At 43.7% G+C, this 18,822-nt stretch overlaps 1 long non-coding RNA gene across 2 annotated transcripts; it reads right to left on the bottom strand.

The window, feature by feature from the left end:
* Nucleotides 1-39: 39 nt before the first annotated feature.
* On the bottom strand, nucleotides 40-17,919 carry LOC310755279. Of its 2 annotated transcripts, XR_014544269.1 has the most exons (4): nucleotides 11,133-17,919; nucleotides 8,692-8,803; nucleotides 4,262-4,386; nucleotides 40-934 (listed from the first exon to the last, which is right to left on the bottom strand). It is a non-coding gene; the product is annotated as an uncharacterized lncRNA (long non-coding RNA). The 2 variants fall into 2 exon arrangements; XR_014544270.1 differs by lacking the exon at nucleotides 8,692-8,803 and having other exon boundaries at nucleotides 11,133-17,913.
* Nucleotides 17,920-18,822: the final 903 nt, after the last annotated feature.

Genomic DNA, 18,822 nt, shown 5'->3' with positions numbered 1-18,822 from the left:
GCTGCTGCAAACTGCAGCTGTGTGACCATGAATCCACTCAGTTGCCAATGTTATGGTAATCGCATGGCCTCAAACGCTGCAGAGGTGCCCTTTTGTGTGTGGTGCAACCATGCTGCCTGCATACTATACAAAGCAGGCCTTGGCCTCCCAACAGCTCATATACCCTACTGAGATCACCAGTACATCCTTCTGTACAAGTCCTCTGAAGAAATGCAGAGCCCTAGTGTTACCCTAAGTGAGATCTCCATGGAGTCACAACTGCCTGCAATTTGGCTTGATGGATTCAGAGAGGTGTTATAGGATAGGTGGACGAGGGAAGTGAGCGGTTCTGATTACTTTGTCTCAACTGTGCTCTGAAGTTAGATGTTTCAGCTAGCATCCAGTCTCGGAGCCACTTACATCTGGATGTAAGGCTGGCTAATGTCAAGCCCATTAAAACTAGTGATTGCTCCCATGCTGCTTGAGACAGAGGGAGTTGATGCACTAACCTTGTGAGAAGTGTAGATAAGCCAAGTGTCCTTCAAGTTCTGAGAATACCAAATTTTCTACATATTGCCTAATTCCCACCCCCCATTTATATCCCTGCCTTTCCACTAAAAAGGGCAAAACCCACTGTCACACAAGCAGAAGTCAGCCTCTCCTTCCCCTGCACTCTCCCCAAAATCAGTTTCAGCTAAAGCCAGGAATCAAACTACATATGAAATCCTCTTCAGTTGACCTCAGAAGCATGTAGGATCATACTGCAAAGGATACTCCTTCAAGTACTCTGGGCTCAGTCCATTGAGGGCTTTCAAGATAATAAGAACCACCCTTTGAATTTAGGCAAGAAATGAGTCACTACTTACTGCCATTGAAGCAGGACCCACATGTTCATTTCAGCATTTTGCAGCCATTCAAGTTTTCCCAGGGTATCACCAAGTAGTAGCAGGTGTTCCTGTAGGATTAATACAAATATTATCAGTTACCTGAATTTTACATCCTAACCCTAAGAGAAGGTGTGCTATTGAACTTTTTTTTTTTTTTTTTACAATGGTTATGGAGTGGCCATCTTGCTCTTCCATGTGTTTTCTTCCTCTTGAGATTGTGAAGGCTCAGTTCCTGCTTAGGTTTAACCTAAGCTCTACTCAGTGATTTCAGGGAGAAGGAAAGGAGCCCTGACTTAATCCAGTGCTGCAGCAGGACAACTAAGACTTGCAATGGAGGTGTGATATCTGAGCTTTTAGCTTGGTGGGAAATACAAAAATAAGCCACATGAACATGTTTCCTCTAAGCAGAGGTCTCCGTCATCACATCTCACCGGTTCAATTTCTTCTGCCTAACACAGAGCCATCTCCTTTAGCCTTCTTATTTCAGGAGTAATTCCCCTACTCTGATAAGAGCAACAAAGTCTTTGAGGACTTCTCAGGAAGGTGGTGTTGTTTTTTAACCTGCCGGTTTCCAGAAAACATTCAGATAAAGGGTTGCTTTATGGATGGTTGGTTCCAAAGGCCACAGACAGCAGGAAACTTGGACTGCAATCCCCTACAAAGCTACATACCCATATGACTGGATTGTGAACCTCTCACACAACGAGAAACAGTGGGCTTGAGTGGGATATATCCCAGCTCCTTACCACCACTGCTGTTGCTGTCATGCTCCCTAAGTTGGAAGGATAGAGCTCACATAGGCTCCCCAGTCAAGTTAAAACTAAACTGCATGGGGAGCGTACATGAGTAGGACAGTTTACTGGTGGAGACATTTGCCTTCAACTTATGGAGGGCATTGAGAATGCGGATTAGTGATAAGGGAGACATTTGATTCTATTTGCATTTAAAGGTGAATCAACCTAATTCATACTTTCTGAAACAATATGTGAACCAAAACATAGCCAACCTTAGAAATTCAGTTCTCTGCATTTTGCAACGCAGTTGTCCAGCCAAGTAATGTATACAGAAATGCATATGTTGGAGGAGTGTACATTAAAGGCATGTATGGGTGAAACTGCTTTGCAAAAATGTGTACATTAAGGAAAATGGCACACAAACATATGCATATTAAAATGGGAAAGATCAGAAACACTTGCCCTTCCCAACAGCGACAGAGGGCAAAGCTAGAACATTCATCCCCATTATCTCTCTCATGCAAGTCTACTCATATGGGGAACTAGAATGATTTTTTTTTATTTGTTTACTTGACAGAATTTTATATACTGCTTGATTATTAAAACAAAAACATCCAAGTGCTCTACACACAAAAACAGGGCTCTCAAAAACAACATATGCAGCCAGAGGTGGGGTTCGGCAAACCAATTTTAATTGAAATGTGAGCTTGTCCATGTAGCTGAGTGAGCAGCTACAGTGCAGATTTCAAAGGCACTTCTGGCTGCATGGACAGTTCTTCCCCCAAAATCAGTCAAACAGCCTTTTTTTTTTCCTTTTAGTTGCTTCACCTATGTTCAGCAACATGTGCACACATAACAGGGAACCAGAGGCAAATGCAGCTCCCTGCAAAGTATCCCTGTATAACATATTTGCTGGTTTCAAATTTCACATTTTAAGGTGTGCCCTTCCGTTTTTAGTTTTTATTTAGCCTTCGTTTTATCACATTGACCTTCCAACAAAATTTTCCAGAATGGCTAACATGAAATCTATACCTTATGTGTACACAAACAGCAAGCCCTGACACAGGGCTCATCCACACTTTCGTTTCTCCCATGAATTCAAGTCACGAGTCTGAAAGGTTTCTTTCCCAAGGAAAACTTACTGTTTCCTGCTGAATCGAAACAAACGCCAATCCGGAACTCGAACAAAATTTCTTCCAATTCAGCAGCAAACAGCAAGTTTTCCCAGGGAAAGGGGTAAGGCAAAAAGACAAAACAAAACCCAACAGCAACACCTCTCTGACCTGTGACTTGCAAGTGTAGATTGTCCTACAGCTGCCTTGGTTGGTTCCTCCTGTGATTATAGCATCCCCTGTAGGTCAGTTCTTGCACAGGCCAAGCCGCATTACATTCTGCTGGGTTGGGTTCAAGTACATAACAAGACTGGGAAGAATGAGAAAGAGTTCAAGATGAACTCATAAAATAGTGCAATCCTCAGAACAAATAGACAGAAGGAAGTCCGTGAAACAGAAAACAATCTTAATTGCATGCACAGGAAATGTCATTTCCTAAATGAAGCAATCTTGTGTTTCACTGAACAGGGCTAATATAGCTATACAGCTCCCTACCCCCTGTGTGTATGTTTTATATTTTAGGGTTCCTTTCTTAAACTTCCCTGGTTTTCAAAAGTGTTGCAGGGTTAAAGGGAAAGAAGTCATTCTCCCCCTAGTTAGGCTGAACTGCAAATGCTGCCTTTGCTTACCTGCACTTCTGGACAACGTGCACAATGCAGCCTGTGAGCCACCCAGCTGACAGCCTACATAGAGCAACTATTGAGCAGCCAAATCCTTCTGGGTTTTGTTTGGAGGGCAAGAGAGTATGAAGGAAAGAGGTGCCCCAGGGCTGGGGGGTAAGAGTGGTGAAAGAACTCGCCCAGCTTCTTTACAGAATCTCTTGCCTTGAGATACAAGCCCCTTAACACACTTCAAATTCTCATTTCTTCCCATGGTCAAATATTAAATCAAATGTTAATCACAGGCTGAAGTGAGCTGAAAGCAAAGGGAGAAAAGCCCTGGAATAATTAGCCCTCCAATTCTAGTTCATCTTGGTATAAGTGACAATGTGCAAACATCATCATCTTTGGCAATGCAGAGGTGGGTGCCATGCAGTGACATGAGAGTGGCCTTGAAGTTGTGAGGAAAAGAGTGTGGTTAAAATACCCTGTGGCAGGGAAACCTTGGAGCTTTCAGGTGTTGCTGGGCTACAACTCCCATCATCCCTGACCCTTATAGCTACACTGGCTGGGCCTGATGGAAGTTGATCCGTAAACACCTGGAGAGAAGAAGGACCCCAGCCCTGTCCTATGGTTTCCTATTCAGCAAACAATGATTGTTGATTCAGAACAACTAATGATTTCAGTCATCCTGGCCTACCCAGACTGTATGGAAGGCACATTTCACACAAAACATCTCTTGGATGCTGAGGAACATTAACAAAGATAACAGTTCTAACTCTGTGACTTGTTAGCCAGCTTGAGATTCCTTAGCAGACCTCCACTGGAGCCATCTCAATTCCCTGTGTTAATTTTTCACAAGGGTTAAAACTTCAAAAACTAATGTAATGCTCTCCCAGAAACATCTCAGCAATAACTCTGGATTGGCTCAGTTCTCAAATAATAGCTACCTGTATGTTGTATGTTTACTGCTAATCAACAGGATGGTCCAGCATCATCTCTGAGGTGTCTTCACTGAGTTGTAGAGGCAGCAGGTGGAATCATTTCCAAACATTATACTTCATCTGCCAAAGGCCTGTGAGAATGAAGGGAGACAGACATATTCTGTTCTTATTATATTTATGTAAATCTGGGGAGGGGGGGACTAAAAAGTCCATTATCTCATTAGTTAGCGAAAATGGCATTTGGTGTCTCTTTTGTGACCTTTCATGATTTGTGGAAGTTCTCACCAATGGTGTTGAACTGCGCCTTACTGTTGCTCTAACCACATGCTTTGCAGTCGCTTCTTCAAGCCTTCATTCCATAAGCTGACAAGGAATCCTTTAGCAAGAGTTTCTCTTCTCCAAGGAAGCCAAATCTTATTGTAACCAGCTTAATTTGGGGGATAGCTATTTCCTGAGGGGAAGGTTGAATGTCCAGCCCTCTTTGTGCTTTAGCCCAGTTTATGGAATCCATGTTTATTCTTCAGTAGTTCTGACAAGAAAGTACATTTGTTATCTGTATCTTTGCACAGACTCTTGGTTACGCATTAAGCTTCAAGGCAGCAGTATTTGACTGTTTTTCTCTGTATTATCCTTGTTGTTATACTTACCTGTAAAAGCACATTCTGTAGGTACTGTAAACAAAACTATTACCGGTTTAGTAAAAAAAATAAAAATTAGAGTCTTAAGGATTTTTTTCCACTTTTGTCAGTAACAAATATTTATGGATTCAAAAATAAAGCAATTTCAACAGAAAAAAAGCTCTGTTCGCTTTTGGTACACCTAAGAGGTCATCTTTCTTGGCTGGCTTTGCAAACTTTGTAAGCAGAGAGGTAGGCTTGTGTTTGTTTGTGTGTGTGTGTGTGTGTGTGTGTGTGTGTATGTGTGAAGAGCAACTATAAAATCTAGCGCTTCAAATTCTATAGTGCCCTTATTTTACTTCTTTGTTAACATGTACAAAAAACACATGGCATTCCGTAGCAGAGAAACTCACCTCTTTCCAGATCTGTACCATGATGTACAATAAAACACGATCCTTTCACTCCTGCTGAAAGGTTATTCAAGAAATCCAAGAGCCTAATGATGACTAGTATTGTTGGGGGAAGACATGGTGCTAGACAGTGCTTTTTTCTAAAAAAAATAATGTTTAGGGGTACTCTCATTTTCCTATTCATATTGAAATATTGCCCCCCCCCAATGAGGCCAAACTTAGATTCGCACAATGTTTAGGGGTATGCATACCCCCGTGTACCCCCATTAAAAAAAAACTGCTACTAGACAATCTTAAATCAGCAGACTGAGTGATATATCAGTATGTCGTTCAAAACTGGTTTGAAGTCCATCATGATATCGGTTTCATAATTCTTACCTGGTAATGTATCATGAATCATGATGTGGGGGGGGGGGTTGCGCTATGCAAAAATCACCATGTGAGAAAAAATGAAGAAGGTGCACAGCCTCTCTTGCTAGCTAATCAGCACCAGGAGCCTCCCTCTTCCTCCCTCCAAATCCTCCATGAGGCTCCAGGGAATGGCTATGCAGCAGAGGAGCAAGCCTAATGCTCAGTGACCCATGTAATTCAAACTCCACTACAGATAGCAATCTGCTGAGGCCAGAAAATGCTCTCAGAGAAACCCAAGTGAAAATGAGAGGGAAGCCAGACCGTTTTGTGCTACTAAAGACCAACAACAGGGGGTGGGTAGGTTCCTACAGGAAGAAGGCAGAAAGTGAATGGGCAACCCCCCCCAATTCATGAATAGGCTCTTTGGCGGTGAAGAATGTGGGGCTGGAGGGACTCTAGCCGAAGGCAGCTGTTGCACAAGAGGATCCTCTGTTGGCAGACCCACCTTGCACACTCATAGCTGTTCTGCCAGTGGACATTCGTTACTTAAGCTTCTCTCCCAATAGGTTTGTGCATTTAACGCAGTTCATGGACCTGTAGCAGTTTGATGAGCAATGACAAGGCAGCAATGGCATGCAAGTTGTAGCCCCCTAAGTAGGCATGAGGATGGGGTGGGCAGGGACACGGCTGACTAAACTTCCTTGTGTGTTATGTCACACAACTTGAATAAAATATTGGGGGGCCCTGGGAAGCCCCACCCTGCACAATAGATCAGAACATGCTGGTCACACACACCTTTTGGGGGGGTGAAGGGACATCAGCGCCTAGAAGTTGGCTCCTATGTCACAGGCTAACAGTCTCCTCCCCTGCTGAACTCACTGGCTAGCTAGAGGCAACCCGAATGTTAGGACAGAGCAATGCACAGACCCACTGCTGTAGTGTTGGAGTGAAGCCACAGCCTAGGAAGACATCAATGAAAGCCATTGTACACCCTTTCCTCAGCAATTATCCCACGTCTGCGCTGCAGTGCCTGAATTCAAGGCAGAGCGCCTCTCTCCTCCTGCAGCTGCTACACCTCCCTTGTTCAGTCTATTTCAGGCAAAGCAGCTGGCAGGTAGCAATCAATGTAGTTCATCATCTCTTGAAAGGTTTGCCCCCATTGCCTTTCCTCATTGACCCAGCATCAAGAACCACAGGTATCAGAGTGCTGCTTCACACTAGGTCTGCTGGATTTAAAGCCCTTTTTGCAAGTCAGGCTCCTTTCGGATAATTGGATGGATCAAAGTGCAATAGAAGCACACCAAATGAAACCTTGGAAGTGTGATTCATTCCCCACCACCACTCCACCCCCATCTCTTTCCCATATTCAACATCATGCTTCTTGAGCTGCTTCATAAAGTGAGGTGGAGGTTCAATGGTTTTCAATATGGAGAGAGAGAATGTCTTGCTAGGCTAGCAGGCAGGAGGCCTCTATGACCCTAGACCATCAGTGGTGGTGAGCGCATAGCTCTAAATGTGCAGGGTCAGCTTTTGTTGTCGGATATCTACACACCAATGAAACAAAATGCAGTTTCCAGTAACTAACCAGCAACTAGGTAAAGGTAAAGGGACCCCTGACCATTAGGTCCAGTCATGACCAACTTTGGGGTTGCGGTGCTCATCTCGCTTTATTGGCCGAGGGAGCCGGCGTACAGCTTCCAGGTCATGTGGTCAGCATGACTAAGCCGCTTCTGGCAAACCAGAGCAGCGCACGGAAATGCCGTTTACCTTCCCACCGGAGTGGTACCTATTTATCTACTTGCACTTTGACGTGCTTTCGAACTGCTAGGTTGGCAGGAGCAGGGACCAAGCAACGGGAGCTCACCCCGTCGCAGGGATTCAAACTGCCAACCTTCTTCTGATCAGCAAGTCCTAGCAACTAAGTGGCACCAAATAATGCAACCATGAAAGGAGTTGAACAGACTCTTCTTCAGAACTGGCTGTTTCTACTGGCTCTTCCCATTGCCCATGCTATGATGCAACATTGCCATCACATATGGATGACTTTGGCAAAGCCTCACAAGGAGTCCAATATAAGTCCACATTTCATGATGAAACAGAAGCCATAGCACAGTGGCTAACCTGGCGCCCTCCAGAGGTTGTTGGACTATCCCATCAATCCCAGCAAGCACAGCTAATATTCAGGGATGATGGGAATTGTAGTTCATTTTTTATTTTTTACTTTATGAATTTCTGTATCCCTGTCTACATTAGTCTCAAGGCAATTTACATATCGTTCCCAACTTCCGGACAGCCACATGGGTTCCCCATCCCTGCTTAAAGCATAAAATCAGCCATTTGGAATATGCAGGGAAAGAGAATGTGTTACAAATGACAAAGGCTCATGGCACGAGGCTGGCATGCAAATGGCTTCAAACTTTTGAAAGGCTACTGTACTGATTTTGAGCAAGGGGCCATGCAGCCAATGACTAAGCTGCAAGAAAAACCAAGTGAACTGAATCTCTCCAAAAGCGAGATTTTTAAAGCCTGCATCTTTGCTAACCCAAAGATTGCATGATCCTTTTTGTAAGTACTTTTCTTTTAAAGGCATTTGGAATCTTTTTTCTTATTTACTTTTTCTGTACTGCCAAAAGATGGAGATTGTTTGCCGTTACTTCTGAAACTATGTGAGTAGAACATTCACTTCTTTGCAAAGCTAAGTTTCTATGATTTATTCTAGCCTAAATATTTTCATGGGGAACATTTGTTTAAAGGTGGATGAGGGCAGATGCAAATCTAACCAAGTTTTAATCTGCTTGGAGCAATCACCATTGTGCTAACTTTGTTACAAGACAGCAAGAATCTCTTTTCCAAACATCTCTCTCGAACATTTCCGTGCCAACCCCCATGCGCTGGGAGAGCAATCGCTGACACATCCTGCCTTGCTATTGGCCATCTTTGCCCCAGCAGCACACGAATTTCAGCTTGTGTTCTGAGCCGTTTCCTGTTACAGCTCTTCAGCTCCTGCATGTGCTACACTCCTGAAGGACACCACATTGATTTTGTGTCTGGCACCCACCTGGACTCTCATTACAAACTGCTTGGCGGATGTTCTTTGGCATTGCTCACTCTCTTGGGCCAGGGCTTTATGACATGATGTGGACATTTTGTGCAGCATTTCCCCACAGTTGCTGGCAAAGGGAGGAAGAACAAGAGAAACGAATGAGGGATTTATCCTGACATTACCTTCCCTGCAGCCTGGTGCCAACACCAGGCACAGAAAAGCCACATTCAGTCTTTCTGCAGGCCAAGGAGAGACCATGGCATGGGGGTCCCTTTGAATCCACTAAACATTGGGGGGGGGGTATTGTGCATTGCTCAGAGCTGCATTCCTGCTTCAAGTTTAAGATAGACATCACATCCTCAGCAGATCAATCCACATCTTCCTATGTCTGCCATGGGTTGAGTTTTCTTTGATAATCAAAGCTATTTAACATCCTAAATGCCCAGATCATTAGGTTTGCTGGTAAAAATGGGGTTGTGCTATCACAAAAGAGTGTTCCAAAACTGGGATAGACCTAACAGAGCCTGAAGTCCAAACTCAACATCAGAAGAGCGTGCTGGATCAGGCCCATGGCCCACCTAGTTTACAGTATCCTGTTGTTACAGTGGCCACCTTGTATGAGCCAAATGCTGCACTGCCATATTCCCTACACCTCCAGTTGCTAAGGCCATATCTTGTGGGTTGCCAACTTTTATTTCCGAGAGGATTCTGAGCTTTTAATGCTGAGCATGACTGGATGACATTCAGAGGATGAATCTCATCAACTTCCTGCTGAGTAAAAAATTCACTTACTTTCTATCTGTCACGCAGCCCAAAAAGGAGTTGCCCTGGAAAGGGGTGGGGAGAGTTGGTAGTCCTATGTTCTGTGCACTATAGAACTCAAAACCATTGTGACTAAAGAGGCCGGTGACTCAGGCAAGCCTTGTGTGGCCTGTATTTCATCACCTCTGCCTTTCCCTAGTTAATTTCCCAGCAGGATTGCATGATATAAAGTGATGCAAGCTGGCTTCTGCCTTTTGGGGAGATGAGCAGAAAATTAAACAGCCCCCAGCTGGCAGAAATCAGCACTTCCAGAAACAGATTTCCCAGTCTTTTCCAGAAGAGCACGCCGAGCACGATTCTTTGAGAAACTTTCCCCCTGTGGATGCTCTTTTGTCATAAATGGGAGCTGTGTGCCTTTCCAGAGGATCATGTCCATTCTCATTGTGTTCTGGAACAGGCCGGCTGGTTTCACATAAAAAAACCAAAAAGGATGTGTAGCTTTCCTGTGCAGAGACAACTGGCACACTCAACCGTATCTGTCATTTTCATTGCAACCCTGCAGCTGTGCCTCTGCTCTGACACTGTTGTTATATTGTTATTATATATTTATTTATACCCCTGCCGTCTTCCCTGACAGGGACTCGAGGTGCCTTGCAGATAAAATTAAGAACAGCTAAGAACCAATAATTTAAAAAGTTGAACATTGATAGGATTAAAATTATATACACATAGTTGCATTATAAAAAGATCTCCACCAAGACAGAGGTACAAAACACCCATCCAGGTAGTGTGGGTTGGCCTCCCCCTCTTTTGACAGCCCCTTCTTCCCAGAAGCAGCATCATTATGCAACTGCCTTAACCCTAAACACCTTATCTCTCTTGACACCTCATTATCGGGTAGCCAAAATGGTGCCCTCCAGATCTGGCTAGTATTGCCTTTCGTGTTTAGGAGAAATCTATATACCTAGACCCCCTCACTACTACATCAATTATCCAAGTGGGATCCTTGGTACCTTCAACAATCCTCTAGCCCTGGACGACCATTTCTTACCTATGCATGCTTTTGCTTGCTTAGTTTATACTAGAAATACAAAATCATCTTCATCTAAAAGTGTTGGAGTGCATGTTTGCAGCTATGGTTGGTTCACTAGCTATGGCACCTTTTGGACAGAGAGGACTTGACCACCACATTCTGTGCACTGGTAGAATCCTAGAAATACAGTGGTACCTCGGGTTAAGTACTTAATTTGTTCCAGAGGTCTGTTCTTAACCTGAAACTGTTCTTAACCTGAAGCACCACTTTAGCTAATGGGGCCTCCTGCTGCTGCCGCACTGCCAGAGTACGATTTCTGTTCTCATCCTGAAGCAAAGTTCTTAACCCGAGGTATTATTTCTGGTTTCGCGGAGTCTGTAACCTGAAGCGTATGTAACCCGAGATACCACTGTATATAACTGCAGGGTTGGAAAGGACCCTGAGGGTCATCTAGTCCAACCCCCTGCAATGCAGGAATCACAACAAAACCATCCATGGCAGATGGGCATACAACCTCTGCTTAAAAACCTCCAATGAAGAAAAGCACCTCCCACCACTGGGAGAGGCTGATATCTAGGGCAACCCCTAAGTTGTGGAATTTCTGCTATTTGCTGAAGATACATCTCTTTACCTTCGCCTTTGTCCTGAACCTCTGGCCTACCTGGTCAGTATGCCGAGTCCAACATTCAGAGTCTGAGGGGGTCAATCCACACAAGCAGAGTCCAACGGTCAGGAAGCAATGTTCAGGGTCAATCCAAGTAGCCAAGTCTGAAGTCCAGCAGGCAAGATATAGTCCAGAGTCAAACCCGAAGCACAGTCCCGTAGAGGACCAGGAGAATCCAAGCCGAGGTTCATCGACATGGGCAGTTGAGCAGACACAGCACCTCAGCTCTGCTTCCCTTGAGTGCTTTGAATGCTGATTGCAGCACCTGGGTCTGATGAGGCATACGACCCTCACCTGTTCCAAGCCTGCTGCAGCTGAGAAATCACACACCTCCTCCCAGAGCTCGCTATCTTTTATCTGAATAGATGTGGTTTTGCTTGTGTTTGTTATAATTGGTTTTAGTGTTTATACTATTTTCATGGGTTGCTTCAGGTCACTTTTGTGAGAGAAGGAGCTTATAAAGTTAAATAAATAAAGCAAGCAATGGAACACAAGGCATAGAATTTTCCAGGAACAGAATTGCTAATTTGAGCAACTATGTTTGGCTCCTCCAAACACAGAGAGCTAAGCTCTGGTGTTGTGGGATGATGAGAGTTGTAGTCCAACAACACCTGCAGGCCACAGGTTCCCCAACCCTGCTCCTAAACAGCTGGCAAGATCCCAGTATCAGTCCTTAAGCACAAGCCCAGATCTAAGGCAGCGGTGCTCCAACTGTGTTAGGAGAAAAAAGCAAAATGCCCTATTAGTATGAGCACAGAAGAAGCCGCTCTGGGAAATATCAGGAGAGAAGCATTGTAAGGCGGCATAAATTTTGAGTTTAGGAGTTGTCAACAGTTGCAGTACTGGGGGAAGGCTTCTTGCGGCACACTTTGGTCTCCTGTGGTGTTACTGTACAAAGTTTGCATCAGCAAAGTAACATGGGGTTCAAAAAGATACGGAAAATGAAATGGCGAAGCAAAAAATGGACCAGGACAGTTGTCAAATGAAAGACATGCTGCAGAGAACTGGAGAATGTGAGCTGTACTGCATTGTTAGGGGACCAGACTAGAAAGATGAAGAGACTTTAGCCAGCATGGTTTCTTTATGTGGCAAGTGGAGAAGCAAGAGAGGTATTTAATATTTTTCACTTCGATGACAATGCAGATAAAGCAATGGGGTGACACAAGTTTTGATTAATAAATCTGCAGCGTACTGTGCACCCAGCAGAAATGTTACATATGAAAGGCACACATTCTTCACTAGAGCTCAGAGTACAGAAAAAAGTAAAGACTCATATGTGACTAATTTAAAGCGGTTAGCAGGGAGTGGTGTCAATCATGTATTAAAGATCACACAGTTTGTGACATAAAGTCAGGCAGAATAAAAGTCAGATTACTGAGAGTGACTGGTTTAACTCTGGAGTGGTACACTTGCTAAAATACATAAAACCAGAGAACCAAAATCTCAAGAACCCAAGAGATATGACGAAAACAAATCTAAAAGAACACTTTCAACTGGCTACTGTAGACAAAATAAGTTAGGAGAACTACTTAAATCAATACCAGTTATCAACCAGTAACAAAAGGTACTAGCTGTGTAAATTCCATTCACCTTTTGGCAAATACAGTTTAAGAACATAAGAGCCACCCTGCTGGATCAGACCAAGGGCTACCCTGCATTCTGTTTCCACCCACAGTGGTTGACTAGATGCCTCTGGGAAGCCCACCAAGACAACATGGGCACCCTCTCCCACAATTGTTCCCCAGCAGCTGGCATTCAGAGGCATTACAAGAATGCCTTTGTGCCCATGGCAGTTTCTCTTTTTGCACAGGCCCCAAAATGCTGGCAACGGAAGAGTCAAAATATGCTTTCTAGCATGAGAGTACTGTTTATTTTATTGAAATCAAAATTTATAACACACTTTCCCCCTCTAAGTTGCCTAAATTGGCTTACAAATTTGATCACCTATAGATGGTATTCTGAGATGGCAAAGGATTATCAACTGAGAAGGAGTCAATTCTTATGAAGCAAATATATTGCTGTCTTATTTGTCAGCTTCAGAAACAAAATTGAAGGATTTCCAAACAGCTACAACAAATGATAGAGGTTTGCAAGCTTAAAACATACAATTTAGCAAGGCTGACTAGAAGTAAGAATGAAAGTTCCCAAAGATAGCTATAGGTACTGAAATTAGAAAGAAGAATTCAAGGAACATGATCACTTTAAGAAAAAAGTGATAAAGTCATAGTAACACAAGTCCTATGAAAAGAAATTCTAAATATCATGCAACACAAAAATCATCATCAGAATTACATTATGAAAAAGAACTACTAAACAAAGAAAGGATAGGGCAGACATATGTGCTCTAACTGATGATTTGGTATCACCATGTAGATGGCATCAAACATCTGAAATAAATTTTTTTAAGCCTATGTTATTTTCTCCCTGTGACATTCAGCAGAGCTTTTGCAGGTAGTACAGGGCCTTTTACAGGGGGCAGTAAAACTGCTGGTAACTCATTGTAACTTGTTTGCAAAGCATTTTTAGAATAGAATCTTGCATCTGCCAGGACCCTGCCCTGGCTGCCCTGCTATAGCAGATGAATCTCAAAAGGTATCCAGAACACTATCTAGTCCTGTTGTGTTTGATGAGTTTCAGTTTGCAAGGCTTGAGGATGTGGACAAGGTGCTTAATGCCTCCTTGCGAGAGGGCTGCTCCCTGCTTGCTTAAAGGAGGCAGTGCAAGACCACTCCTTAAGAAGCCCTCCCTGGAAAATTTACGTAACTACTGACCAGTCACCAGTTTCCCCTTCTTGGGCAATTCCCTCACACAGAATTCCTCAGTAGACATTGTTGCTATGGAAAGACATTCTTTTAAGCCTGCTGAAACAGGGCAGTAAAAACAAAAATGTCCCATCATTTAATTTATCCTGAAACACAGGCAAGCTATTCCAGCTTCCTTATCTAGCTCTTCCACCATTACAGTTTGAAAGTAAAGTTATTCCACATCCCCCAGGTTGCACTTCTTTGCCATGGTGACAGTCACGGTCTCACCCAGGTGAGAAGAGCTGTAGTCGGGGCTGCTGCCAAAGCCCTCATTAATCAGCGACTCAATTATCTCTTCAAAGCCAGACAATCTGCAGAACATATTCAATAAGGTCCCACAAACAGCAATTTATCTCTAATTATCTAATCATCCTTCTCTAAATCTGCCACTTCTTACCAATAATCTTATTACTGTAATTAATTGCAGAGCTCATTAAGTACACAGAGCACAGAAAAAGTGTATACAACAACATCCAAATTCCACCCACATCTTAAACTGGGGAGCAGGATGCCTGGAAAAGATTTTTCTTTCTTCCAGAGAAATCCACAGCTGTATGATCTCTTCAATAATAATGAAAGGGAGGAATAAGAATAGAATGGCAAATCTCTCAGGTCTCCAGAAGGACTACCCAATATAATCTCCACCTTTAATGAAACCTACGTCAATAGTTAAAATTAGGGCCAGCCCAACCATAAGGTGATGAGGTGAGTTGCCTCAGGGCGGCAAGCTCCCGTAAGTGGCAGTGCCATTGTGCACATGCTGCTTGCTGCCACCAGGCACTCATCCCTGCCAGGTGCTTGCTGCTGCCTCCTGCTTCTCCGCCACAGCCACGCTGCCACCTGGAGGTGGCCCAGGTAAGCCCCGGCACAATGGCAGTGGTGGGCAGGCCATAGCAACAAGGGTATCTGGCCACAGCTGAGGGGCAGGAGGGGGTGGCAGGGGGCAGCAGGGAGGCAGCAGCAATGTGTTAAGAATAGTGGGCACACACTGCTGCTCCATCATTCTTAAAATCCACCAGTCTGCCAAGAAGGACAGACTAGAAGTAATGGCAGGAAGAGGCTCTGCCTTCCTCAGAGGAATAGAGCCATGGCTGGGAGCAAGATGGGGAACGACCCCAAGTATTACAGCTGCTAAACAGGAAGAAAAATAGTTATGTGGTCTGCCAAGACTCTCAACAATTTGCAAGTGGCCCAGGGAGGGGGGAGCTCTATATATCCTAGATGTCATGTCTACAGACAAAAAAACAAAAACCACAAACTGGTATAGGAGAAATGAAGTAATTTCTTAAGGATAAAAACTGGATAACAAACACCAGGTACAAAATTTGCATAACATCTCACATTAATTGCTTCCAGAACAGCCATTGGAGTCACTCTGTGGCTTCCCAACTGTGGTTCCTAAGGGTTAACACATTTATAGCAGCAAAAGCTTGCATTAATGCATTATTTCAACACATTATTCACTAGACTAGAACCACCGCATTATTGACTGTATAGACTCTGCTCAGATCTCCACAAAAGGCCTCACACATTCAGGAAACATTTTAAATTAAGTGCATTTGTAAATGCATGTGCTGAGTTGTCTGGCCAATTACAGGCATTTAATAAACCACTCATAATAAATAAACTGCATGAGCCTGAGAGCCAATTTCAGGATAAAGGCGCAGCAGTAACCCTTGCACAGTAGGGAACATGCCCGCAGTTGAGAGTTTTGTTGCAAATAATCTATAAATTATGTATAGCATTTACCCATCAATGATCCTGCACTGGAAACACATCCACGTTCAGCGAAAGAGTGCCAAATAGAAAATGAAGAAATAAATCCTGTTTGTCCCTGAAGAACCCATCTCCAGCACTATGCAATTCCACAGCAGTGCTTCCTCTTGAGAAGCCATGGATAATTTGCATAGAATTTGCCAATATTTTTAATCAGCTTTGCTTCTGTGGGCCGGGGCGGGGTGTCAATCTCTTTTGCAGATTTGACTGTGGACTATTAACAGTATAGCCCAGCTTCCCGCAAGCTGCTGCCCTTCAGTCATCAACGGACTACACCTTCCATCAGTCCCAGTCAGCATGGCCAATGATCAGGGGAGTTGTAGTCACACAACATGCTTCAGGTTGTAGAAGTCTGGAACAATTCTATTAATGGCTCCTCGGTAGTCCCACCAAGTTTAGCTGTGCTTACTCCCTGCTAAGTGACTACGTGCTTGCAGCCTAAATCACCTGTTGAGCAAGTGAGGCACATCCAGGAGTTTAAATGTAGCCACAGTTAACTATTGCAATAAGGAATAACGTTCCATATTTCTTGATGTGCATGGGTTGCAAGATGATTGTTCACCATGTTATTATGGTGTTGTTAGGGCACGTTGCCAAAGATGAGAGAACAACGGTGCTGGACTGTAGGGAGCCCAGACTGACCCAAACTTTAGCCTCCAGCATTGCCAGCGAACACCATGAGCAGCTAGGCTGAGGTTCAAGGCAGGAAGAGGCAGCCCAAAGGAAAGCTATGTCAGTTGAGTTGAAGTTGGGATGTCTGCCCAAAGGGAGTATAATGGAGCATGGTAAGGAAACAGGCCCAATAACCGACTGACAGGATTCCAACCTACTGGCTGGCTGCTGTTTCACTGCTACATGCCTTGCAATGCAGTTTTTTCCCACCACAACTTTTGAAAAGCTAGTCGATGCCTTTTTCATAATGGTTTTAACAGGTAGGCGAGGGAAAGTCTGAAGCAAAAATAAACTGTAGTGAAAGTGCACCAACAGCAAATATACGAGAGGGAGAAAACTGTTGAAACCTTGATTTGGGATTGCAGTAACACAACGCCCACTTTGTAATGGGGGTGGGCTTTGAAGATTTGTAATATAGTGTTATGTGAAAGCGCAGCAAAAGGATCGCTTCCTGCTGATTACAGAAGAGCAATACTTCTGCAGCGCCGAAAGATTGGAGTGTGGCAGGGACCTTTCCTAGCCTTCTATTGTGCTGTTCAGTTTAATGCGTACCATGAGTGCATTCCAGAAGTTGACAGTTCAAAACTAATCAAAATCCACTGGAAGGGAGCTTGCTTTTAATATTCAAATCACATTAATTAAAATTCCAGGAAACTCTTAACACTACCATGCTATATATGAAGGATACTTAATGCTGACGGGGGGGGGGGGCAATTTAATAAAGGCATCTTACTATTTCTATTTAACTGAAAGTGAATTTGTGGGAGGGGGAGTTTCAGACAATAAAGCTGTGTCACTGCGCCAGCTTAAGTCCTAAGTGAGTTTCATTATCGATGGCTATTAATTTTTCATTAAATCAGTGAATTATAACAATGAGCATCACATATCCATTTGGTTTAATCAGTCATACTGTGCCCTTCCTGCCCTTTAGCCCCCAGTTCCCCCCAAATACTCCCACTTTTCCTTGCTGCATTAATAAGACTGGAGGGGGGAACAAAAGGCTGGGGAGCTACAAGTCAGTATCTTGAGCAATGGGTTTTATAATGTTGGGCATATTTTGCTCCTCCCACCACGAGTTCTTTTTGTTATCTAACGGCTGGGATGGCTTATCACACAACATTAAAGCTAGTGTTTGCACTAGAGACGTTTTCCTCTCTGAAGATGTACAGTGGGGCATCACAGAATGGCCAGGTACCAACACTACTTATGGCACAACTGCACATCATTAAACAATTCAAATTCCAGTGAAGCAATTGTACGACCAACAATCTCACTGGCCAGAAATTGATGGATGTCCATCAACCACCCCATGGATTTACACAAGTGCCAAAGACAGTCTAGGTGTCTTTGCCCATTGTTGCTTGAGTCCTAGCACCTGAGAGATCACCTTAGAGCTGCCAATATATTGTGGGTTTCAGTAAGTGTTAACCAGCTGGCAGTATATTATCTTAACTGGCAGGTTTTCCTGAGATCAGCTACCTCCAGTCAACCCTGTTAGCATTTGGAAAAAAGGCAATTACCAGACACAGGTGAAATGTTATTACAAAACTTACACTGCTCGTAAATGTTAAGTTCACTTCCCTCACTACGGGTTTCATTCACATTGTTTAATAGCTTTTGTGAAAACTCACTTCCATCGCAGAGTTCCAAAAGTGCAATCTCCTGTAAAAATGAACCATCTGTAAAGTGTGTCAGGCTTTGCTCTTTTATGCCTCTAGATGTTGTATGATGTGGGGGCCAATCTTTAACTGGATTTGTCTGGCAAGATAATCATTTTTCAGGGATAGCTGAAGTAGAATTAATCCTTCCTCTGTGGGGGGAAGATCCAGCGTGTCGCCCTACAGTGTACATGACCAATTCCGTGGAAGTAAAAGGAAGAAGCATTTTCATTTATACAATCAGGGATCATCACCTGTATCTATACTTTCCCTGCAAAAGCGTGCAGTGCCCTGCAGCCTCTTTAAACCAATCTTGCTACATCAGATGCACTATTCAATTTCAGGGCAATGCCTCCCAGGATGAATATATAACATATTTTTACAGGAAACAAAAGTCTGAAACTTTTTACTTGCATTCTCCCATGGTGGCATTTTTTCATTACGTATGGCCCCAAGCTTGTAAGAACGACATTTTTTGAATCTTCCTTGAGACTGTGGTTAAATATGAAAGATGGTATAAAAATCCCCTTGAAGGCAGTTCACACATGCACGCATAATACTTGATTACTCATCACTTGATGAATTGCAGTTTCCCGCACAAGCTCGTTTCATGGGGAAAGTTCGTGGTAATGGTTAGAAGGGGTACAAAAGTTGTGTGTTATTTCCAGCCACAATTCAAAGTACCTTCATAACCTCATGGCTTATTGACCAGGTACATCCTGACTATTCCCTGAAGTCACTGGTGGGGGGGCTCTCTCACCAAATAAAGCACAGCAG

Source organism: Podarcis filfolensis, assembly GCF_964270895.1.
Source record: "Podarcis filfolensis genome assembly, chromosome: 2".
NCBI classification, from domain to species: Eukaryota; Metazoa; Chordata; class Lepidosauria; order Squamata; family Lacertidae; genus Podarcis; species Podarcis filfolensis.
Note: the sequence above shows the minus strand (reverse complement) of the source record. Positions and strands in the feature narration are given on the sequence as shown.